At 39.1% G+C, this 25605-nt stretch overlaps 1 long non-coding RNA gene across 1 annotated transcript in view; it reads right to left on the minus strand.

Moving 5' to 3' along the window:
* The window catches only part of LOC146560827 (uncharacterized), a 77796-nt gene extending 63126 nt beyond the window's left edge, over window positions 1-14670 (minus strand). Inside the window, exon 1 of the long non-coding RNA XR_014894800.1 lies at window positions 14423-14670. This is a non-coding gene — a long non-coding RNA (uncharacterized LOC146560827). The remainder of the gene's footprint in view (window positions 1-14422) is intronic.
* Between the last annotated feature and the right edge of the window lie 10935 nt (window positions 14671-25605).

Below are 25605 nucleotides of genomic sequence, written 5' to 3' on the forward strand. Positions count from 1 at the left end.
TGTACTTATAACTTCTGCCACCTGTAATTCAACTAGTCACTTTGTTGTAGCATTTGCCCCCAAATCCCTACTGTATTCTTCTCCTTAGGTAAGTGCCAAAAATTATAGTTAGTTTAGACTTAATTTTAAAATTTAGGACCATTAAGCATTTTGTGTCTGCAGACTTAACACGATTTTTTAAATTCCTGCTTTCTAAGAACAGCCACAGCTGCTGTCTGCTTCAGTTCATGTTATTTCCAATGAGAGTTTCGCACAGTTTGAAAGTGCCTTCCGGTGCAGTTTCAACATTTGACTTTTGACAATTTGGACATAAAAAATTCACTCTTTTTTTTTTTTCATTTTGATGTATCTGTGTGAAATTTGGTCAAATTTAGTCTATGAAAAGAGCCAAAAAGAGCTTTGGCAAGATCACAGTGAAGAAGCGAGTTAATGTACGTGCCAAAGAAGAAGAAAAAAAAAAGAGACAAATTGTATCAGATGTGAAAACGTTATTGTGGTCACTAGAGGCTATCAGATATAAAACCCAAGAATATAATGGCTCCACCCAAGTGCTGCATAGAAACATAAGATCTTCTGCCAGTCTGTGGTTGCCAGTGTCATTTATTTTGCTGTTGTCTGCTGGGGGTGGGCATCATCAACTTCCAGAGAAGCCCGGAAGCATCATTACTCAGAATTTGATGGCATTTTGAGTCAGTGAGGTACATGAGGTCAATGAACAAACTGCTCTCCATCGTGGACAACATCATCACACCCTCTCCACTCCACACTTCCACACCACTTCCTCTCCCTCAGACTCAACCCCACAAAGAACGCTTCAGGAAACCCTTCCTACTGTTCTCTATGCTCTTCATACTGTGATAGGTGATGCACACCCGCCAGGGATAAGATCCCAAACATATTTTTGTGTTTGGGATCTTCATGCAGCTGCTTTTCTAGGATTTATAGCATACTTGTTATTTGTTAATGTAATTTACATTTCTCTCTTATGCGCTGTCAGTCTTACTTTTACAGTTTTTTTGTCACTGTTACTACCTCATCATATAAGGTGCCTGTGGCATTTGTAATGTTAACTGTGTTGTTTTTTTGTTGTTTATTATAGACAGCCCTATTTTTATCCATCTATAAAAAATGTGAAAAGGTTATCGAGTGACTCCTTTTTGCTAAAGGCTATGCCTAGTATAATGCTGTTTTCAATGGAAATATGTCTAAATGCATAACCTTTGTGAAACAGTTCATCCTATTCTGAAACTGCTTTTTGGTTTTTCAAATATTCCAGGCAGTCCAGAAGTCCTGAGTGTTGTCACAGGACCATAAAAAGTTGAGTAGGTTGCCTTTGATATTGTTTTACATGTTCCTACATATCTGTCACAGTCTTTTCATCCCATGTCAGGCTTAAAATCACTTTCCCGTGTCTTCTTGAAAGTCTGGTTGTAAGTCTAATTATAAAAACAACACACACATGCTTAATGGTCTTTGCTAGTTAGAAAAAATTGCAGCAATAATAGCATTTCAGTCTAGTTTTGGGAGTTTGTAAGCTACAGTAGTTTGCAGATACTGAAAGAATTGAGGCCTGGGTATTCAAAAGTGTTATACACAATTTATGGTACATTCAGAGCGGTCGAGACAAAAACATCCCAGAAGATTTAGGAGAACAAGTCAAGGCATCCCAGTTTACTATTTACTATTGTTTATTCTATTTCTGTGTGAAGTGTAGTACTGTGGGAATCGATTTCATGTGAATGGAAGTTACATATAGATTATAGTCCTGCATATAAGGAGAGTTTGTCACTTTTTTGTTTAGGTAGAGGTCGGTTTCCTTTACAGAGTGGATTAAGAAATGAATGAAGAACTAAAGATGTGCAGTTGCCTCTTTGTCCAATGCAAACTTCAACTGCAGCCCAATCAATATTCATTAAAAAGGATCCACACATATCCACACACACATGGAATTAGTCTAACACATCGTCACAGCTCCCTCAATTGACCCGATCCACTCTGTGAACCAGAACACGACTGTTTCTCACTGCTCTCCTCTATTGTTGCCTTTAAGTATGCCAATCAATACCTCCAGCTGACACTCGCCAACCACTCAGTCTCTTCATCCCCCAGGGGGTGTGGTTTCAGTGTGTGATCTCTGGAGATACCAGAGCTTCAAAGAACGCAGGGTTGCTGTGCTGGAGGGCACAAATCCACCCCGCCTGAAGTCCAACACACAGATGCTCAGTTGATTGGGATGATGTGGAAAACACTGCCCTCTGCTGATACTAACCCCACATTAACTAGGATCTACAAGTCATTTCTGTCTCTGGTATTTCATGTGTGTAAACTGTAGTTGTTTGTGAGATATTCACAATTAACAGTAATTACAAACTGACAATGCCTCTTTGCAGATATTAAATATAGAATTATTAAAAAGAAATTAATAGCAGCTTCAATATGGCATGGATATATACACTCACCAGCCACTTCATTATGTACACCTATTAAATTGCTCATTAACAAAAAATTCTAATCAGTCAAACATATAGCAGCCACGCTGTGCATCTAGCCATGTAGACATGGTCAAGATGACCTGCTGAAGTTCAAATGAAATATCAGAATGGGGAAGAAATGTGATTTAAGTGACTTTAAAAGTCACACAGTTGTTGATGCGAGACAGGCTGGTTTCAGAAACTCATTTTCCCACACAACCATCTCTGGGTTTACAGTGAATAGTCTGAAAGAGGCATCCTGAAAGTATCCAGAGTGCAGCAGTTCTCTGGGTGAAAATGCACAGTTGATGGCAGAGTTCAGAAGAGAATGGCCTGACTGCTTTGAGTCAAAAAGAAGACAACAGTACCTTGAAGCAGATACTCGTCAGAAGCAGAACACCACTGCAGGTGATTCTCCTGTTAGCTAAGAACTGAAAACCGATGCTACAATTCACATAGTCTCACCAAAATTGGACAATAGGAGACTGGAAAAATGTTACCTGACCTGATGAGTCTTGGTTTGTACTGTGGCATTTAGATTGCAGGTTAAGAATTTGGAATTTTGGAAAAATTGGACCCCCTTAGTACCAATTGGGCATCATTTAAACACCACAGCCTACTTGAGTAACATTGCTGACCATGTCCATCTCTTAAGTAATCACAGTGTACCCTCTCCTGACAGCTGACTCCAGCAGGATAACATACCATGACACAAAACTCAAATCACCTTAAACTCACCTCTGGGATGTGGTGGCACAAGAGATCTGCATTATAGATGTACAGATGACAAATCTGCAGCAAGTGTGTAATTTCATCATGTTAATATAAACCAAAATCTCAGAGGAATATTTCCAACATTTTGATGAATCCATGCCACGAAGATTTCAGGTAAATGGTTTCCAACGTAGCATTAGGAAGGTGTAACTAATGAAGTGGGCCTTTACAAGCGGGTTCTGGAGTAAACATGAAACTGTGTCATAAAGGCAAAGAAATAAGGTGTTGTGCAATGTGTTGTTAGATGTGTCATAAACCAAGATTTCTGTTAGTCATGGTTTCATACTCTTGCTGTCGTTGGAGCCCACAGTGCCCCCTCTGGTGTAAAAAATTTTAAAGGTCACCAGGCTTTCTCTGTTCTTGCTGCACGGCTCGTAAATAACCTGCAACATCAGATAAGAACCTGGTGACCAGTGACGGACATTAGACCAACTGTAAAACTGGATGCAGTTTGTTCGCACTAACCAAAACAGCTACTATCTTCATCTCATGCGGCCTCCCTGGCGCCAGCTGGATGCTCAAGGCAAAAGCTGACGGGAATAACAATTCTACATTAGATAACAAGACTGTGTTGTGACTTTATCCCTCTTCCTTCAAGGTTACCCGCGTCGACCGAAGACTGTTGACTTTTGCCTAACCGGGTGAAGGGACACTTTCTCTCGGCGGAACACGGAACACACACACACATGCATGTGCACTGACACAGACTCACCCCCCCCACCCCCTCCAAACGCCTTCGAAGCTTATGTCTTCTATGTAGTGAGATGTGCGGATTCATGTGCTGAGGTGTGTTTTTTTTCTGTTCTCAAACTGATCTCCCTGTTGGAGCTCAGTCTGGGGGGAGTTATTTTTTCTCCTCGTCTTTCCTCATGTTGTGCATTTTCCATTGTTATACCTCTCTGACCAGTCTTCCCCATATGATGTTGTAATGTATGTATGGTCGGAAGGGTAAGATGGCGCTGGCAAAGGTCGGCAGCCTTAACCCAACAAATTTCCTACGCGTGGGACTAATAAAGGTTATCTTATCTTATCCAAAAATCGGTCAATTCTGCAATGTCTCAGGGTTGTTGTCAGTTAGACTGAGTGTTTTCTTACTACCTGTCCATCCATTCTCTTCTGTTTGTCACAGAGGGACTGGAGGCTATTCCAGCTACCACAGGGGGAGAGGCGGGGTACACCCTGGACAGGTCGGCAATTCCTAAGTATTAAGTTGAAATCAGTGAAATATTGAGGTAGAAGTGCTGAATACATATTTCCTTAAAAGACTGCAAGTTAGTAAACAGCAGTAAAACACATAAATTAAAGAATGCTGTTTGCCTCCAACTCTACCAGCAGGTGGAGACAGAGTGGTGGTGTAGTTGTATGCCTAAAGATGAAGGTTTGACAGACCCTGAAGGCTCAGAAAAGATGATGATTATTTTTAATGTTTTTTTTTCTTTTTTTTAAATTTTGGTGTGAAAAATGACCTAGTGTACAACAATAAAATCACTTCTGTTTTAGCAAACTTATTATGTTCACAATTTGATGGTGTGTACATTTTTAATTTCCATCAGCCACTTCCCGGCATTAAACAGAATGCTGGAAATGTGTCTTTCTTAATATTTCTATATAAACTATATAAATATTCGCATATTAACATCCTGAAAACCCCGAGAACTACAGTGTACAGACAGTAAGCTGATTTATATGTTGGGTATCATGTCAGTGCTTTTCCACTAGGTGGCGATATAACTCTGTGTATAACTCTTGATTCAACGCTCCACCTCCATTCAAAAAGTAAAACGTCGTGTGCTGTAGACACTTCCTAGTGTCTAAATCGTAAAACTATCAGGTTTACTGTTAAAAACAATCTTCAACCACTTCAACACAAACCACCAACAAACAAATACAGTATAAATACAGTATACCACCTCAGTTTTTAAGCATGACACACGAGAAGTAAGTCAGCAAGTGCACATGTACGTGTCCTCTTCATTGCAGTGCTATGGCTTTGACCTTTGACCCTTTTTCACTCCGTTCCCATTTCAGGAATCTGCAGTATCATCAGCTCAATGAAATAAAAGACAAATATGTAAATGCACATTCTGCAAAAATTTTGCATGAAAAGATAAGTAACCGACAAGTGAAGACTGTTTTCATCCTTTTCTGAATGCACGTTCAGGCTCTGCCACTACCACTTCCTCTCCTGTAAAGCCACTAGGTGCAGTTCTTTACTGGAAACCAGTAGCTCTGACTAAAAACACCACAGTAGTAGTGAACAGTGCACTTGTGGCAACGGTTAGTTATCAATAAGTTGCACAGTGTGAGACAGTTAAACCCTCAGTGCCGACTACCCAAGAACTGTCACACATTCTCCATCTTCTCAGCTTCATAGAGCAGCAGCTTACTGGAAACCCTGTAACTGTAAACTAGCGTGGCCAACCAAAAATACCTGCCTACTATGGGTTTGAGAGACCACTCTTACAAGAACAATTCTTAGTTGAGGAAGAGAATTTGCTTGTAAGTACAAGTGCTGATATCAGACATGGGAGTGTTTCCTGTTAAGATATGCAAATGAATTCTGTTGCTAGGGCTAAAGTTACTGCAGATTCTTAGGCAGGATGAAAACATTAAGTTTAAAAGTTACAGGTGGTCCAGCTATTATACAGAACTGCAGGTCTAGAAGCATGCGCCCTTCACACGCATTGCTCGGTCTTCCCTAAAATTAGTTAAACAATCAGACTCAACATTTCAGTGTCAATATCAAACTATTAATAAATGTTAAAAATCTGCATACATTGCATTCTGCTTCCTTCTGCTCTTTTTTTCTTTTCCCTGCTTCCACTAAAACCTGCAAAGTCCTTCTTTTATAACTACTGTGCATACTTCCAGAAACATCAACTTAACACAACCCTGGCCCTTTGAATGCTCTGCGAGAGATTTCTTCTGTGTAATCAATACAATACAATATAATATCTTGAAATGCTTGACACTAATCCCCCCCAAAAAAGCCATAAAAAACATAAACTACTGGTTGAAATTCTAGCTGTCACTCAGTGACAAAATCACAGTGTGATTTCTGCACGGGGGAAGCTCTGTGCAGCCATATCTGAAACTTTCTGAGAAACAGAAAGGAATGAAAACAGCCTACCCACCCTGCTTAGAGGTAAAGTAAGGCAACTATCAAAGAATATATTTCAGGTTCTGAGTTTGTAAGATTGGACAGAATAAGACAGAACTGCTGCTCACATGTTAGGCTGTCTCCAAAGCAACTGTACTTTCACTTTTAGCTAAGAAAGGATAAAAGGTTAAATCTGGCCACAGGAGCAACAGGTATGCACATACAGTGCACCCACTCACTCACAGTGTGCACAAACACCTTCACAAAAGTCTTAACACTTTTACACGTGAATCAGTGGATAAAGAAAAGCTTTATTTTAAGCTCTCCAAGGCAGGATATCTCGTTCGCATCATGAGAATTTTCCATGAAACAAAATTTGTGGTTTTCCTTGTTTAAAAAGGTGTTCTTTTTCAACATCTCACATGGTCAAAGCCCATTGGTTAATCAGAAATGTGCAAAACAACTCCCATCAAGCTGCAAACAAGGCTTCTTTTTTAGTTCCTGAAAAGCTGAGATGAGAGAGATAAGAGTGTTTTAGGCCGCCTGAGGCCATTATTTCAAAATCGAGGCTTGATGGTGACAGAAGAGGAAGTGCTGCTGTCCCATGGCTGTGACTTACGTGAGTGACTGCGAATGTGTTTGCATTACCAGGCTGTGGTGAAGAACAAAATTCACACAATTACCAGGTACAAAGGCTTAAAGTAAAAAGAGACTCCAATGACACAGAAGACTCAAGTATCGTCTCAGCCAGCCTCTTCACAGCATAGCAAGAATCACTAATGCTGCAGACTTGAAAATCTGGTGCCAAACAGCTCGGAGAGCTTTTAGCACATTTCATTTCATTTGAAAGAAAAAAATGTTTGTTATTCTGTATCTTTAAATTCATCTACTTCATCAGTGCTCAAACATATTTGCATAGCTTTCTTATTGTACAGAAAAGTAAAGACATAACTTTTTTTGTTTAACTTTATTAACTTTCTTGCTACTATTTCAAAAAGAACATCCAGCATTAAAGAAGAAGAAGTTGATAGACCTGGTACCTGCAACAAGGGAGTTAGGGGGTGGTGGGCGGGATTCAGTCCTATGTTTGTCACCAGAGCTAATGCTTTTGATATCTTTTGATTGTGAAAATCCAATGATATTTGGGATTTTTGTGGTTGGGTTTACAGGTAGACTCCATATGTACCAAGGCCTGCTGTTCTTCCAGGACTAACAGGTGCAGCTAGCACACCTACAGGTGTCCTATCTTCAATCTTCACATGCCAAAGAAGGACACTCACAAGCACAGCAAAAACTACACATGGAAGATTGCAATTGGTGCAGCTCCAATTCATTGATAAGGCAGTGAGCCGCAGGTATGGAAGTACCTGTTTGCATTCAAAGAGATTACAATAGAATGACAGCTCAATATGGAAATTATGTAATCGCCCTTTTCAGATGAAGAGAGAAAAGACTTCCAATTTAGAGAAGGCCCTTAAAGATTTGGCTTAACACACTGTATACTGTAATAGCTACACCCTTTTTGCACACGCCCTTCTTCTTACTCAGCTATTTATCAATAGTGACTTATATGTATATAAGTCATGTATATATTGTATCTATTTCTTACTTAGTGTATTGTCTGTCTTTGTTAGTTTTTATACTGGAGCACTGTAACAAAAATAATTTCCCCTAGGGATCAATAAAGTATCCTGATTCTGATTAAACTAGCATAAGCTAGCAAGATGAGAATGTCCACCCTCACCATCTTGGATGAAAAAAGAAAAAAATATCACCAGTCATGATAGGTGGCTACCCTGAAATGGAGTTAGTTCCTGTTTAAAGGGAGTTTTTCCTTCCCACTGTCCCAAAGTATTTGCTCATAGGGGGATGTGTGACTGTTGGGCTTTCTAATATTGTCACGTCTTTACCGTACAATATAAAGCACCTTGAGTTGACTGTTGTTGTGAATTGGTGCCATATAAATAAAGCTGAAAATTAATTGTGTCGCAGAGAGGCTACTGTGTCTATGAAAAAACTCACGCTCTTTGGCTAACGAGTTGTCAATCACAAGTTGATCCTTCACATTGAAATGTAGTATTTCGAAACAAAACAGACTTTAACTTTTGTTTCTTCTTTGGTTTGTTTGTTTGTTATTCAGTATGACACAAAATGAGCCCATAAACATAACCATCAACAGGAACGCCTTTACAGAGGTCAAATCAGAAAGTTGTTTTCTTGTAGACTTCTATAGGCCAAGAAGATCTACAGCTATCGCCAACTAGTGGCCTCCAGATAAACTGCCGTATCGGCTTTATTTTTCCGACCCAGAAGCTACGTCCATGTTTTATACTGCATATGGTAGTAACATTAGCTACTCAGCCACCACCCTAACATCTCAGCTTGCGTCACGTTAACATTTTTGTTCCACACTGTCCCTCCTTGTATTTACAGAAATGTGATTTTTATAAATGTTCATGTTTCTGAATAAACATGAGTAAAAACCTACAGAACGGGTGGTTTTTCCAAGCCTGCAGCACTTCCTCACTCCGTACTTAGTAATGAATCCAACAAAATTCCATCGCAGATACAAATTTTGTGACCGCACAGGCAGTTGTGCAATGGTTGATAATCACCTACCATGGTCGTCGCAGTAACAGGCCTCTCTAAATCTTGGTGGTTAATATCAAAACGCTGCATCTTTGTAATTTTTGTGGTTTTAAATTTCTGACAAATACACCCTGGAGATTCTCTACTGCTTGACTGTAACTAAATTTGGGCAGCAGGAACCTAGCCGTTCCACGCCACTTAGTCATTATGATATGTACAGATATGAGGCTGGTATATTCCACTGTAATTTTTAGGAAGTTTAAAAAAAAAATCCAAAATGTCATACTGCGCCTTTTAGACCATTTTGAGACCCTAAAACTCTTCACTGAAACTGCTACAGCTGGAAATGAAAGTGGCTGCTGAGGGAAAATCCACTGTTAAAGTGTCAAGAAAAGCCGCTTTACATCTGTGAATCGATCCACTGCGGTTGTGAGAAGGTTTCATCAAGACCGAAGGTGGTAAAAGAAGAGGAACAAGATACTACTACAGCTGAAGTGAGAGCTTTAAAATAATAAGTATAAGTACAAGATTTTTGAATGACACGGACAATTACAGAATACAGACTTGTGTGGAATCTAATCTTTCCCTCCTAATATAAATAATACCTAATAAATACAGGTTAACAAGTGTTTGTTTTTTGTAATATTAATCTATGTGAAATTTAAAGTCCTTTCATTTCTAACCCGAGTAATGAGACACAATTATTCAGGCTCACTTAGGAGCCAGTAAAAATTACACATGTGACAGCAAGATGACTCGAGTGAAATTTCAGTATGTCTGCGGTGTGTGATGTAAAAGCTGCCTACTCATTTGCTTTTGGTCGGTGCACAAATAGACACATGGTTTACTTTCATTTGAATGAGCCATCTGTGGTTTGCATCTCTCAATGCAACATGAAGAGCAGAAGTAGCCTTTACAGTCCTCTGCTGACTGCATGCTCAAAGAAGTGAAGCAACCTAGCCGCAACCCAGTACAGGCGAGGGTAACAGCTCCTGAAGTGAACCGAGTCGTACATGTGGATGTTTTGCTCGTATGCTACGATGCTCTAATCTCAGTAAACTGGTCAATGCATAAAGGTGCTAGTACCAAATCTAAGGAAAATTGTCACCAGATTCTTCAGTTCTCCTCATCTCTACAGAGTATGTCAGAGTGCTGCAGCTCACTGTTTCGATTTTCCCAAGTGTGAATACATTCTTCTTAGAGTTGGACACAGAAGCATAAATCTTATCTTATTAACTCATTCACTGCCAGCCATTGGCAGTGAATGAGTTAAACCCATTGACTCATTCACTGCAATTGACGGCTATAGACGTCAATGGCAGTGAATGAGTTAAGTTATTCTGTATCTGCTAGAAATGTAAATTTGTCTACTGAATTCTTGCAATAGTTTCAAAGTTGCTATTTAAGCTTCTTTCCGCGGCCCTAAAGTGACCAAAAATGAATTCATGGATTAAAATGAAAACAAAAAAAACAACCAGATACAGACTTAGTGTCTGTGTTTGTTTGTTTTTTCCTTCTTGCCGTCCTGGGTATGAATCCACCAGTTGAGGCCTTTCTGTGCAGTTGATTGTTCTCCCTGTGCCTCAGGGCACTCCAGTTTCATCTCATGCTCCAAAGCATGTATGCTAGGTTAGTTGGTGGTTCTAAATTGGCCGCAGTTATGAATGTGAATGTGTGTCTTTCTTGGTGTGTTGACTGAACAATAAACTGGCAACATGTCCAGGATGGATGACTGAATGACACGCAGTTCACTACACAATCTTATTTTTAACATTCTTTTTTTTTAGAACCTACTGTGTGGTGGATTCTTTGAATTCTTCTGGTTTTGACCTCAATGAATTATGATGCTGTTGAAAAGAAGTCTCAGCATGAACATGGGTTAGACTGATTTGCCCGCCTGTGGCTTTCAGTAGGGTTTCACTTTGCATCAGTCATTTGGATCCCGTCTCTTTCTTGGTTCTGTATTTTCCTTCAACACACAAACAGATTTTAAATTCAGCTGAATCTCACCTGCCTTTAAGAATGTAGTTGAACTTAAATGACCCTCACAACTTCAACTCTTGCCTTTCTCTACTTTTGCCTGTGTTTCTATAGCAACTTTGCATTTATATTTCCCCTAATTTGTCTAGATGAAGGCAGAGCACACACATAGCAACCTGTAATCAGTCAGTTCCTGCTTTGACTTCATTTCCATGCTTACCTACTCACAACACAGCTATACACAAGAGCGGCCTTTCTTGTCATTATGAACACAACAATGTGACTTCTCTGTGATTCAGTAATTCCTAGAGGGCAAAAGAAAGTTTATTGCATCAAGTCACACTTTTCTTTGTCACATTGTGAACAGATTCACAGTAAAATATACTGTAGAGACTCTTTACTTCATTGAAAACCACTGTATGGCTGCTGTTGTGAGAATTGTAATTAAAAGTACGTGACCACTTGCTGAGTTGCAGAATTTCTCACACAGAGGCGAGAGAGGTGCACAAGCTCTATTCTTCACATCTTGAGAAACCTGCTTCCCCTACAGCCCTTTGACTTGCTCAGCATTCAGTATTACAACATCAGCAGATAAATAATGACATGACTTTAAATTATCGCTATTACAGGAACACATTTAAATGTTAAATGTTTTAAATATAATCTTTCACATTTGTCTCAGTTTTTGACTTGAATATATAAAGTGCACAAGTTTGAGCTCTGCTACTTCCTCCTGCTAAGCTTCCAATTTAGGTACTGTGGATGCAAAATGGTGCAAGTGACAAGAGGAAGTTTCTACAATACAGCAGGTCACTAGGCAACACAAAGAAGAAATGCATGATTGTGTTTGTTACAAAGAGTGCTGAACAAACACACCGATCATAATAGGTATAAATAAAATATTCAAATAGGCTTCCTCCTATTGTCTGCCTCTCACACACATACACACATACGTTTTCATGCTCACTCTCACAAATGTGCAGCTTCCCTTCCTCTCTCTCCTTCAAACGCACTCACTCAATATTCAGCTCATATCCGGGATGGTAACTCTATACTTCTCTGACTCCAGCCACATGAATGAAGAAAATAGGGACAGGGAAACCCCATGTCACTCATTATGAAACTCACACACGCTTTACACCAGAGTTAGTCTACATCTTTACTCTTAATGAGTCCAAAAAGCAGAGAAACGAGGGGGTGCTAGGATAACTGCCAAAAGAAAATCTGAAAAAGAAAGTTAGTAGAAAGCTGAGTGCTGTTTCTTTAGCTGAATATGAAGGAAAATCAAGTGGAAATATGAGAAAAGCGAGAGAAGGGAAAAACAAAGCTTGGAAAATATTTGTTCCAATTTCACATCAATGCAGAACATGTGGTGAAATTTCAGCCAACAAATTGCTTATTTGTTTAAGCTGTCACTGGAGTGCCCCCTTTAAGAGCAAAAAACAAATTAACCCTACCTAATTTGAAAGCAAAGATGCAAAAAAGAGCATCAAAATAACCACAAATATGAGACTGATCTTGTTTTTTTATACAATAACTTCTGCTCAGCTATTAATTATGAGGTCCCTGGCCAGAGGTTTTTGGAAATAAGTGTGTTCAAACCGCATGAAAAATGACATAAAGTAATTATTTGATTTCAAACAACCTCAATAACTCTATAATAAAAAAAGAAAAAAAAATGGAAAGAGCCACCATTTAGTGTTAGTGTACCTCTTTTGGTCAATATTGTTTTAAGGTAGACCATAAAATTAACATCATGCTGTATTAGGAAATAAATGAGAAACCAGCAATCAAGACCATTAAATCAATTGGAAAATGTTTACAGAGGTCATAAATGGAGAAGTAGGGTCGTTTTCCCACTTGATTTTTATTTTTGGGATGACCTAAACACAAGATCCATCAGAGTCACGGAGAGCATATACAAGTAAAATAAATAACTGCATATAATAAAAGTGTAGTTTTGTTTAAAAGAAAAAATCCTACATTGGTCGGATTATTATAATTATTTTGATGGTGAAGCACAAAATACTTGTATGTCAGAGCTGTCTTTTTAATCATTTAGAACTGCAAAATTACTTCTTATATTCTGTGTATTTATTTATTCATTCTGGTAGGGGTAAGGTGTAGAGGTGGGAATCACCATACATCCCACGATACGATATTATCACAATACTTAACGCACGATATGATATTATTGCAATTTTTTTTGTAATATTTTGCGATATTCAGATTCTGTACATAAAGGTAAACTTTATCAATATTCATTTTATCTAATATCAAAGTCTCGCACTCAGTCATTCTCTCATTTCAGTCAGTTTTATTGTTGACAAACTGAACGGTTTGTATTACAGTCTAGTCCAACTTAACTGAATGCAACCATCTGGTACAATTATAGCTATTCTGAACTATGCAATTTATGAAAACTATGCAGCCCATTCAGCAACTGAAGAATTTGAAAGTAAATTAAAACAAAATATAATTTTACATTAGATAAAAAAGTTTTAAACTTAATTAAAATAAAACATGTCTTAAATTAAAATAAGTAAACTGTCATGTTTATTGCTGCCAAAAAAAGTTAAACACATTTGGACAGTGAAGGAACGTCAGGATTCTTGCTCAGAAAAAGGAGCTGATCAACATGCTCTGAAGTCAGAGCACAAAAACCTTTTTTGTAACAAAATATCGAATTCTGCTGTCCCTGTATCGATACATTATTAGCAAACAAAATATCACGATACTACACAGTATCGATTTTTTTTCCCCACCCCTAGTAAGGTGGGTGTTCTCAGGTTTTCAAATCCGAATAGCTTTACTCGTTTCCGACAGCACCTGAACGCACCTCTCCCAGTTGCTTCCTTCGCTACGGCAGTTTTGGTTCATAATGAAGAGACGCTCACTGCGCTCTGGTTTGCTTTTTTCCAGGAGGTGACGCTCGCCAACCACACACTGATAAGACTGAGCTATAAAAAGGATCGGCGGAGTTCACATAAGTCACATGGATTTTTTTTTTCTTTCTTTGCAGGTTTCGCACGATAATAATAACCGGGCGCAGCTCGCGTGACGCGCTTGGATACGGAACACACAAAAAATGCGGACAGGGTGCAGCCCTGTCAAGAAAACCGTTTCAGGTCCAGTCATTCAATAACGTTTTTAAAAAATACAAAAAGGAAGAGGAAGGCCGGGTTACTATCTCTGTCTGACACCGCATACTTCCTTTTATCTTTGTGCAAACCGCCCATTACGCATGAGTGAGCGTTGCACGGCCCTCAAAACTCCCTGAACCTCTTAAAACGGATAGCATCTCTAATGTGTCTAGGTCTGTGCAAAAAGTACTGAAATACTGCAGTGAATCTGCAAAAAGAAAATCAGCTTTAGTGAATGCAAAGTTCCATCAAAGTCATAATCTGCTTCCTCGTTTGGGCTTTGAAGGGAGCACAGCTGTGAAGTGGTGAATTTATTTGATTTATATGCGTGTAATTCATAAAATAATATGAACTGACAGACTTACCCCCACATCACTGGCGGTCAGGCGCAAACGTTGCACTTCTGTTTCTTTTTTAAATTCAGCCAACATTTGCGAGGCGCGCTTTTGCACCAATATGACCTGACACATTTTCTTTCACTTTCAGACTTTTGCAGTACGGTGCAAAAGTCATCCTCTAACACACAGCAACGCACTTGAGCGCTTTCCATCTTTCTCTCACCTCTCACTAGCTTTCTTAATTGCTGAAACAAACTTGTCCGCTCTAGCTCCACCATTCATACTGAAGTGTCTGCCAGACTTGCAGTGTAATACATTTTCGTATTTTTGGTCACACCCACTGTTTTCATTTCGCCCAGCCCTCTATGTCGCGCCAGGGGAAGCCTCATGAATGGAGTCCTCTGGTCATCAACGCTGGATTTAATCACATGGAGACTAAATTTACCTGAACACTCTTAACAGTGGTTCACGGTACAAAATTCCACTTAGCGTTATGAACAATGGGTTCAAGTTAACCCAGTGCATGAGTCTTAATGCAGAATACAAGCGTTGAAGCAGAATCCCTGGAACCAGAGATTAGGAAGTGCATAAAAACGCATTAAAACATGTTGGATGTGTGCAGTATGATTGCACTTATATAACACCTAATAAGTAGGAGTAGAAACAAAATAATTTAGTACAAAGTCCAGTTTCACAGCTCTTATGTGCATAAGAAGAGAATGTTACAGCAAACCATCTTTGAGATTTATGCAGGCATTTCACACATTTCAAAGTTTACTTTATTCATCCAAAGCGTCAACCCCCATAGCAACTCTCTGAGGCTGTAATTAGCTTAGTGAGCCACAAAAATGCTTGCAGGTACCTGTAAACGCTCATCAAATGCACATTCGCTTATTAACAAAAAATCATAAACTATACAAAATATAGTTTATGGGCGTGGCTTCCAAGTGAAACCGGTGCATTCTTTCTGAGGACCCTCTGTGACCTCAGGAAACACTTTCATGATCTCAGCTGCTAGCTTATAGTTGTACTGAATACAACTGTGTAAATGTTTTAGATTAGGGTTGTTACTAGATTAAAAAAGGATGATATAGCAGAGTATGCTTTATAGCAGGCCTAAATTGTGATGTTACTAGTTACTGATCCACAGTTTCTTAGTCAAAGTCCAATTAGAAAACGTCAAGATGACAACAGCAAAAACAGAGGCCAACAGGCTAACATTATGTTGACTAGGTCCATCTTTTATTTACATTCTATGGTGTGAACAAAATTCACTATAAATGAGCCATGAGAACTAACCTGTAAGAAGTACACATAAAATGAAAGTTGCAATGTGATAAGGAAACCCATGATAAACGCTATTCATCTGCCACGCTTCACAGTGTGGGGCATTATGCAGATATATTAAAAGCAATCAAGCATTAAAAGACAGGGAAATAAAGCACATTTTCATGAACACACACAGGAAGCAAAAGCAGAAGTTTGGGCGAAAGCTGGGGTGACTTCCCTGTTGCATGTTTCGTTTGGTTTTTGGTGCTTTGCTCAGAAGTACCCATGTTCTATTAATAGATGGTAAAGGGTATCCTTTTCACTGCTCTGCATGTTTGGAAGTGGTAGCCTATGTCAGTGAAAATGCTTAAGCCTCAGTGGGATGAATATGATCACTTCCTCTTGTGGAAACAGTTCTCTATTTAACAAGATGAACCAAGATGAACTCTGCCCATCTTTAGTATGCTGAGTGAGAAATTTCCTGTTTAGACTTACATAATTTCTATGTCTGTGCAAACTCTGTTTAAGCAGAGGAACTGATGTAACTACTAGTTACATCAAGTGTTGAAGTAAATAGACGTTACAGGATGGGGAAGTGCAGTTTTGTCATGTCAGGATCTCCTGAAAGAAGCGTTCGCCCAGTGTGTCAGAAAACTAACCGAAGTTCCAATGAATTAATTTCTGTTCATAATTCAGAGAAACAAATAGAAAGACTTCCATTAAGTAAGGACAGCCCTAAATTAGTCCGTTTTTCTTTACTCAAAACTAAATGTATTTCCCTGTGACCTTACATTTTCTAAAGAGGTTTCAGTTCTTCAACTTGAAAACTGTCATATGTGACTGTTAAATTTGGAGGAAGGGCTAGCACACAATTAGCTTAACTCAGCAGAAATGTGATAACAGGGTGCAAAAGGTCGATGCGCATTTATCTCAACGACGTTCTACATATATGGTGACTGGCGAGGGCACTGAAGTCCATGGAACTGGTGGGTGCTGGAGACCCTGAATTGGAAAAGGGAAGGATGGTTGCTTCTTTCTGAGCTGACAGGGTCTGATAGCACTCAGTCAAAGATAAAGAGGACTTTAACTTTTAAACATAACTTCCTCAAAACACAGTCATAAAGAAGTTAATATTAAAACTGAGCTGTGTCTGTTCCAGTGGTTGACATTCTGTCATAAAACGGCAGTTTATTAAGCTAGAAAAGATGACCATCTTGCTTTATTGTTCCAGGGGCACAAGTATTCAAGGTTTGGTACTTTTAGCCACTTTTGAAACACCGCTACAGTTCCCGTCACACCAAATATGTGAGTTGCCATTTTAAACGACTGTTGTTGTTTTTTCACCTAATCCTGGGCAACAAATTAAATTTCCAAAGTTGTAGAGTATATTGTGACCACCTCTGTAAAAGCAGTTTGATCAGTTAGCTGGTCAGAAGCATTGTATATTTACACAATACCACAATCTTCCTAGGAGTGAATGTCCCAATAAATTCACCCCAAGGAAGTGTAGCCAGAAGGAAAGCGGTTCTCTCTAAAAGAAGAATATAGCAGCATGGCTTAGGTTTGCAAAGTTGCATACGAACCAACCACAAGACTTCTGGGACAAACGAGTCTAAAATGGAGATGTCTGGCCAGAATGCAGAGTGGCATGTCTGAAAAGCAGAAAGAATGTGTCACCACAAACACCTCACACCAACTGTCAAGTGCAGTGGTGGAGGGGTGACCATTTGCGCTGATGCCGTTAAAAAAAAAAAAGAAGTTCCTTATGGGGATATGAGAAACTAATAAAGTCATACAGAAAACAATTCAAGTTATTGCTGCTAAATGTGGTTTTACAAGCTGCTGAATCATGGAGTGCATGTACATAGACTTAGTTTTTACGACAATATACTTTGCTTTCTCTTGGACATATAATTTTGGCCTATCTGGAAGATTTCCTATAGTTTCTTCTGATTGGGATACAACCAGTTAAAGATGTAGAGCTAACTGGCTTAAACCAGATGTCACAAGAACGGTGGGAATCTAATAAATTGAATGACACAGCACATTTATACAGTAGTTATTTGTCAATAGATAGGCCCACTCTAAGACAGGGCCTGTCTTTATAAGTACCAGCCCATTTACCAGTAGCTCAGCTGAGCACTCTATAAGGTTCATTCACCCAATCTCACACAGATTCATACATCACCTTTATCTATGCCTCTCACTTACATGGATGCATCTGGGAGAACTGAATTAAGTATCTTCCCAAAGGATACTTTAGCTGGAGACAGGAATCAGTCGTCTCTATTGGTAAGCCACCTTTTAATGAGGACCATGAATAGCACATAATATTGTTTTAAAAGAAAATAGAAATCCCCCAAACAGACATCTGAGCGTCCATTGACTTCTATAGACCTGGGCTTTTCCAAAAGGGGGAGTTACCATTGGATGTTCACAGAAAAGAATGCAGGTTTAAGCAACTTACACAAAGGTGTCACTTTTCAAATTTAGAACGTGCATCCTTCCTTCGCAGTCTATCGTTGGTTGTAGCAGCTGTTGGACTGCCATGTCATGGACTGGCCAGAAAAGCTGCAAAGTATAATATCATTGTATTCTGTTCTAAAAATTACATATCAGTATCTAAGCTTCTTGATCCTATTTAGAAGATTTTACAGTAAGTGATCATTTTTAATGTTTTAAATATTTGGCCTTGATTTTACAATAAATATATCTACTATTGTCAAAACATAACGTCAGAATTCCCTTTTAATCATTTCAATATTATTCTTGGTTTGCCTTCTTGGTGGTCTACAATCAAGTTGTGTTTGTATGAGGGTTAAAACAAAATACAAGTCTATGTGCGCCTCTGTGTAAAGTTAAAACATGAGAAAAGCCAGAGTGTGAGGGCGTGTTCACCCATGACACACTTAAATTGGCTTATTGTGGAAACAAACACAACTGAATTTTTTCCCCTTGCCTTCTGGAGGCAGATCTTTTCCCACAGGCTCAATGAACTGGTATTACAAACACTGCACTCAGTCAAGCATCCCTGTTTCCCAAGATTGTAAATGCATATTTCTTTTGATCTGTTTGCGTTTTATCTTTTCAACTTAAAAAAATCCTACGCTACTACCTTAACATTATCCATTCATTCATCATTATGATCCTCCATCCTAAGCTCTTTATTCAGGTACGGATCATAGGGGCACCAGTCTAAGAAGAGATGCCAGGATCATCTTCTCCCTGGTACCAAAGAGTTCCCCAAGCAAGCTGAGAAATTTTATCTATTCAGCAAGTCTAGTCTGCCCCAGGCCCTCCTCCAAATTGGACATGCACAAAACACCTCACTCAGGAGGCATGCCAGAAGGCATCCCAGTCAGATGTGTGGTGAACAACCACAACTGGCTCCTTTCAATGTGGAAGAATAGCAGCTCTATTCCAAGCATCTCCCCACCCTCTCTCTTCGTGTGAATTTGGCTACCCTTTGGAAAAAGCTCTTGACCAGATCACTTTCAAGCTTAGCTGTCTCTTTACCACACCCAACATGCACAACAATGAAGACGCCACATCAGTCAATAGGTCAGTCTCCCAGTCCCGCTTTACTTCACATATGAACAAGACATTTTTTTTCTGGCTAAGAACCATGGCCATTTCATTCCTGCCACTTCAAAGTAGGTTGCAAACCACTCTAGTGCAAGCTGGAGGTCATGACTTGATTTAGCCAGCAAAACCACGTCATCTGCCAGCAGATGAGATCCCAAGACCATCAAATCTGCCACCTTAGGCCCCTCAACTGTGCATAGTAATTCTTTCCACAAAAGAATTAGTGACAAAGGGCAACAGCCACTGGAAACTGGCATTGTGAGCCAAGCTCTCATTGCTGTTGTACAGGGACTGAATGGCCCGGAACAACAGGCCCAATACCCCATACTCCTGAGGCAACCCCAACAGGACACCCTAAGGGATGCCAATGAATGCCTTCTCCAGGTCCACAAAACATAGAATAGGTGAGTAAACGCCCACACATCCTTGAATATACTGGAGAGGATAAGGGCCTGGTTACGGTTTCCACAACCAGGACAGAAACCTCAATGCGCCTCCTGAGTTGGAGTTTCAACTAATGAACAGATTGTCCTCTCGAGGACCTTGGCAATGACCTCCCCAGAGGGGTCTGTGTTCTCTGAAGTTGGAACACGCCCTCTGCTTCAAAAAGGAACCACTATCTGAGTTTGCCAGTCCAGAGGCACTGTTCCAGGCTTCCACGCAATGTTACAGAATGATGTCTTAACAAAAGTTTACTAGAGATGGGCTGGCTGTTGCGCTGACTTTCTGTGGGGCACAATAATGTTTTCAATATGAGGTCAAGACAAAAATCTGCTTCCCTTTCTTAATTATTTTAAGGGGTTTTCCATTGTTGTAAATGAGTAAGTATTGCAAGTATTAGTAATGTCATGCATATCCAGTTAGAATAGTGATTAGTTATATACCCTTAATCAACCTTCTGCACTCTTTTCTTTGATCTATACTACAGGACATTCAGAATTTTTGGTTTTGTCTGGACTGGTTACTTTTCTTCCACATCTCTTCGCCATCTCAGAGAGATGGTGACAAGATGTTGCTTGGGCCGCAGGTGAAGTGAGTCACACTGAAACATGCTTTCTGTTTGAGTATTATCTGCTGTTATTTTTTATTTAGCAACCGCAATGACATGAAGACCAGTTAAAGAAGACTTTAGTTTCTTTGTGACTGTTTAATTTGAACTGGATATCTAAGGCAGGCATACACTGCATTGTATGTGTGAAATTCAGAGGAAAACCTGTGAGATAAGATCTAAACACAGATTTTCTGCAAAAGAATACACTCCCACAGCAATTCACATGCTGTAATGTTCAAAACAAAGTTTCTCTGTAACCATGAGACATTACCCACCCAGAAAATGTGGGATGCCTACTATTCTGCAAGAGCACATGTGGCCCTGCAGCATCATAACAGTAGGGATACAAGGAAGTTCAAGAAAGAAGTACAGTCATTTACAGCCTTCAGTCGAGACTTGAGGACTATTAAAACCACGAGACCGTCATCATCTGACAGACATCCACAGGCCATCCCAGTTCCGGTTCCTGGGCTCTGTTTACTGATTAACATCATGTGACTTTTCTCTGGAATGTTTGTTAAGACGTGTTGACTGAACCAGCATGCGTTTCCAGGAAACCACATGCATATAATCAGCCAGCTAAACATGCAGCACAGACACTGGGTGCCTGGTTAGCTTACAAATTACACTGTGTGTTACTAGATACCAGTCAAACACAATGCTACATGGGTGGCATTGTTGGCATGCAAGAACAGAGTTCTTTCACACTAATCTTACAGGAGTTATTGCAGATAAGGAGCAAGTCAACAGTTGTCATCAGTTTAGAAATAGTTTTACTATTTATATTGTTGTTTACCAGCTCCACACTTACAGGGGTGTAAAAAAAAAAAAAAAAAAAAAAAAAAAAAGGAAAAATTTTCCCCTTCTTGACTACTTATTTTTTGCATATTTGCCAGACTTTTGTGCTTCAGATAATCAAAAAAATATATATAACACTAAGATAACCCAAGAAAATAGATCATTACATTTATTAAGGGGGAAAAAAGCATCCACACCACCACATATTGGGGAAAGCAGAGTTCAGTGTGGCTAGCCTCGCCCATGCCTGATTACTGCCAGACCTGCTGAACCAAGAAACCGCTTAAATAGAACCTGTCTGAAAACATGAAGCAGATTAAACGATCTCAGAACTCAACACATCATGCCACAAGCTAAAGGAACTCCAGAACAGATGCAAATGGTTGCAAAGCCATTTCTAAAACTTTGGGACTCCAGTGAACCATCATCTACAAATAGAGAAAAACTAGAACATTGTGTACCTTCCCAAGAGTCGAAAATCTACCAAAATTATTCCAAGGGATCCCAAAGGAACTCAGAAAAACATCTAAAAAACTGCGGGCCTCACTTGCCTCAGTTAAGGTCAGTATTCATGATCCGACAATAAGAAAGAGATCAGGCAAAAATGGAGTTCATCAAACCAAGAGTAAAACATGGCGATGGTAACGTGATGTTCCGGGGCATTGCTGCCTCAGGACCTGGACAACTTGCCATAGCTGATGGAAGGATAAATATTGCCCTCAACTAGAAATCCTGAAGGAGAAGCAACTGCAATGAAATGAAGACCATTTGAGGAAGACTTCCATTGGTCCATCAGTTTGTGCCCTGAAACTTAAACATACTTGGGTTATGTAGCAAACAATGATCCGAAACATACCAGAAAGTCCACCTCTGAGTTGCTCAACAAACAATCTAAATGAGGATTTTGGAGTGGCCTAGTCAAAGCACTAACTTAAAGATGCCTCAATGTGAGGTTAGGTCATTCATGCTGGAAAACCTTCCAATGAGGCTGAATTAATAATAATTCTAAAAAGAAGGGTGGACCAAAATTCCTCCACAGTGATGAGCAATACTCATTGGCAGTTATCACAATGCTTGATTGCAGTTTTTGTTGCCAAGAGTGGTACTGCATTTTGTATTTACTAGGTTCATCTTAGTCTACGATTACAATTTGTTTGATAATTTGAAACAGTAAGTATGAATGTGAAAACTAAATAAATAAACATGCAGGAAGGGTGCAAGCTGCATTTAATTTCTCTCTTAGGGTCAACATAGCAAGCTAACATTGATTATAATTAGCTTAAAAGCACACCATGGTTAACATGTTACAAGCAACTAATTCACATGTTCAGCAGACAAGGATGCATTCATTATTAGTGAGCCAATATTGTTTCCTGAGGGAAATTTCTCTCATTACTCATGATCAAATATTTATTAGCAAGATACTTTCTGTTTCATTATCATTTCCCACTGGGAAATACCCATGTCATTATCTATTACCCATTACGCATTATCAATAGCTGTCCATCCGCTGCTAAATACTCCATCACTAGGGAGCTTCATTTTGTGTCATTTTTAAACCAAAACCGTGAGCAACAAGTAACTAAATCAGTAGACCTGAGAGACAATTCTCCATGGGTTAGCTTTAGAAATTAGTTACCACTGGTTAACAATATCATCATATGTTAGGGGGATTGGGAAACTTGTAAGGTCTTATTTGTGGGACATGGCAACAAAAAAACAACCAAATACTCTTTCCCATATGAGCATAGCCCACTTTAAAAGCCTGGTGGAAAACAAAACAAAACACAAACACATGTGGAAAAACATTCAAAGCTGGAAGCAGAAAAAAAAGTCCCTTGCCAATGTTCGGGTAGGTAAGTATTTGGACAATGAGCTTTTGAAAGCCCCATTAAAGGATAATAAATTTCAATGTTGATTTAGCAACTGCAATGAAATGAAGATCAATTGAGGAAGACTTCCATTGGTCGGTCAGTTTGTGCCCTGAAGCTCAAACACATGTGGGTTATGCAGCAGAACAATGATCCGAAACATACCAGAAAGTCTACATTTTTTTCAGTTACTCAAAAAAAACAAACAAACAAACAAAAGAAAAACAATCTAAATGAGGATTTTGGAGAAGCCTAGTCAAAGCTCTGACTTAAAGATGCCTCAATACATGACATGAGGAATCATGTCTCAGCCTCTGAAAATGAGGGACGATGTATAAAAATGACTCAAATGAATACAAACATTATTAAGACACTTTTGTTAAACCATTTAATTAAAGCGGAGAGTCTGCATTTCCATCAAATCTTGTTGGAAATCCACTGTGGTGATGTAAAGAGGTACAGTTACAAAAATCATGTCAGTGTCCAAATCCTCATGGGTTCCTATGCACACAGAAGCTAACCAACAAAGGTGGTTTTTAATATTATGTCTCTTTAAAGAAAGGGCCTCATTGTGATGGGAAAAGGAACTAGTGTTTAAGGAGACTCAAGCACCATATCCACCCAAACAGTTCAGACAAATTCAGATAAAAGCCAGGAAATATTTTAGAAAGACATAATAGAATGACCACAATTGTCTTCTTGAGCAAAATAAAACTCCACATCTTCAGTCGTGGCCCTGAAAATGTCTTTTCATCCTTCAAAGCTATGCAAGTCACGTCTGGTTGCTATTTTAGAGCCTTTTCAAGGTTTAAACCATCGGAAAAGACTTGTTTAGCACAGTAGGAAACACAATGGTGTTTAAATGTGGGTGGACCAGCCAAAGGAGTGCTTAACAGATGCCTGAAATCCTGTGTTTTGTCCACCCAAACCATAGCATGTAGCCTCAGAATGAGGAAGAGTAAATTAAAAAAATAGAACACTTGTTGGTCCTTTATTATAACCTGTCTTATCTGTGGATAATGACTCAATTAACAAAATATAAGTGAAATGACTGGCATTTGTTGGAAGCTGGAAAGTTTGACTCGTCTACAACTTTTGCAAATGGAAGCAAGAATTTGCTGAAAAATAGAAAACTACAACTTCACTATATTATCTGAAGAGTTTGATGCTAGCATGCTCTGTGTGTTGCAGCTCTATGAGGTGGGTGTGGGCCACTTGTTTGCTCGGATGTTTTCCATTTGCTCTGGAATGTTCTTAGAGCTGTTGGTTAGAAATTATCTAAGACTGAGCTAAACACATACTGCAAACCCTCCCACACAGGAACTACATGACATTAAGATTTCCATACTCAGCTGGGAATCAAAATCCAAGAGTTTTCTGAGAGTTTAAAGGCTAAAGTGGGGTTTTTTCCACCTATAATACTGGGACACACACACATTGTGGAAGAGAAACATATCCAGATATTGATAGAAAAACATGAACAAAGGGGTTAGTATTGATTTAATAACATCTCTTTGGGAGTTGTAAACAGGAAGTGTAATGTTGCTTTGGATGTGGGCTGCAGCTGGATATATTTATTTAAATTTGAACAAAATGGGTATTGAAAAGGTCTTGTTTGCAATGAATCCACATTTGAATAGACAACCATAACTAGGCTAGTTTGATAATAAAACGTAAAACCTGATGGCACTCCAGCAACTACAGAAAAAGCATCTGGGAACCACACTGAGCCACTGTTGCAGCTTATTAATGTGAGGATTAGTGACCTTACAGTCCCTTAAAGTCTTTTAATGAAATCTATTTACTATTTTTCTCCAAATTTTTATTTCGATATATCCAACACAGTTAGTATTATCATCATTAAGATATACATCAGTTAAGTTTTGTTCCAAATTTCTGTCTTTACCCGTTTCATTTATATAAAATTTATTTCTGCTCATTGTTGGTGAAACTGTTTTATAGAAATCTGACTCCGTGAGCACTTTGGAAGAGAAAAGCGTCAAGAAATGGTCAGTTAGTTTTCACTAACTCTGCATTTTTAAGCACTTATGCTACAGTCATGAACTGCAAAGGAAAGTCCCAGTCTGGGGTGTCAGATTTTCTGGCTAAGCTCAGCATCAAATATCCAACAGAAACACAAAAATCTGTAAATGTCTTCAAGAAAACACCAGCATAACTTACTTCATAAGAAATTGTGTTTTTTTGTTACTACTAGAACATTTTAACCTGACCGTTCAGATTACCTCCACAGTTTTATGAGTTATGGTTTGGTTAAATAAAGGCAAAAATTTAGAGGATTAGATGCTGACCTCACGTTCTCAGGCCATATCACAGTTTCTGTGTTGGTGTAAAGATTCACAAAGCAAACTAAAGCAAGTAACAGTGCAAATAACTAGCAAACTGAGCCCCACCTGTGGAGGACATTGCTTTACTACAAAACTATCACTGGAAGATCAGGGGATTTCTTTCATGTGGCAGGACACCTGAAACAACACAGACCATTTTGTTTCACGCATCACTTAAAAAGCGACCTTTATCTTATCCACACTGATGCAAGGCTGGCACCACAAAAGTAAGATCTGAGCTAAATAAACAAGCATGACGGACACTGGCAACAACACATCAAAAAAGATGAA

This window comes from Mchenga conophoros, linkage group LG13, assembly GCF_057382185.1.
Source record: "Mchenga conophoros isolate Kocher_MC1m ecotype Shallow Benthic linkage group LG13, M_conophoros_male_GT1.1, whole genome shotgun sequence".
In the NCBI taxonomy this organism is placed as follows: domain Eukaryota; kingdom Metazoa; phylum Chordata; class Actinopteri; order Cichliformes; family Cichlidae; genus Mchenga; species Mchenga conophoros.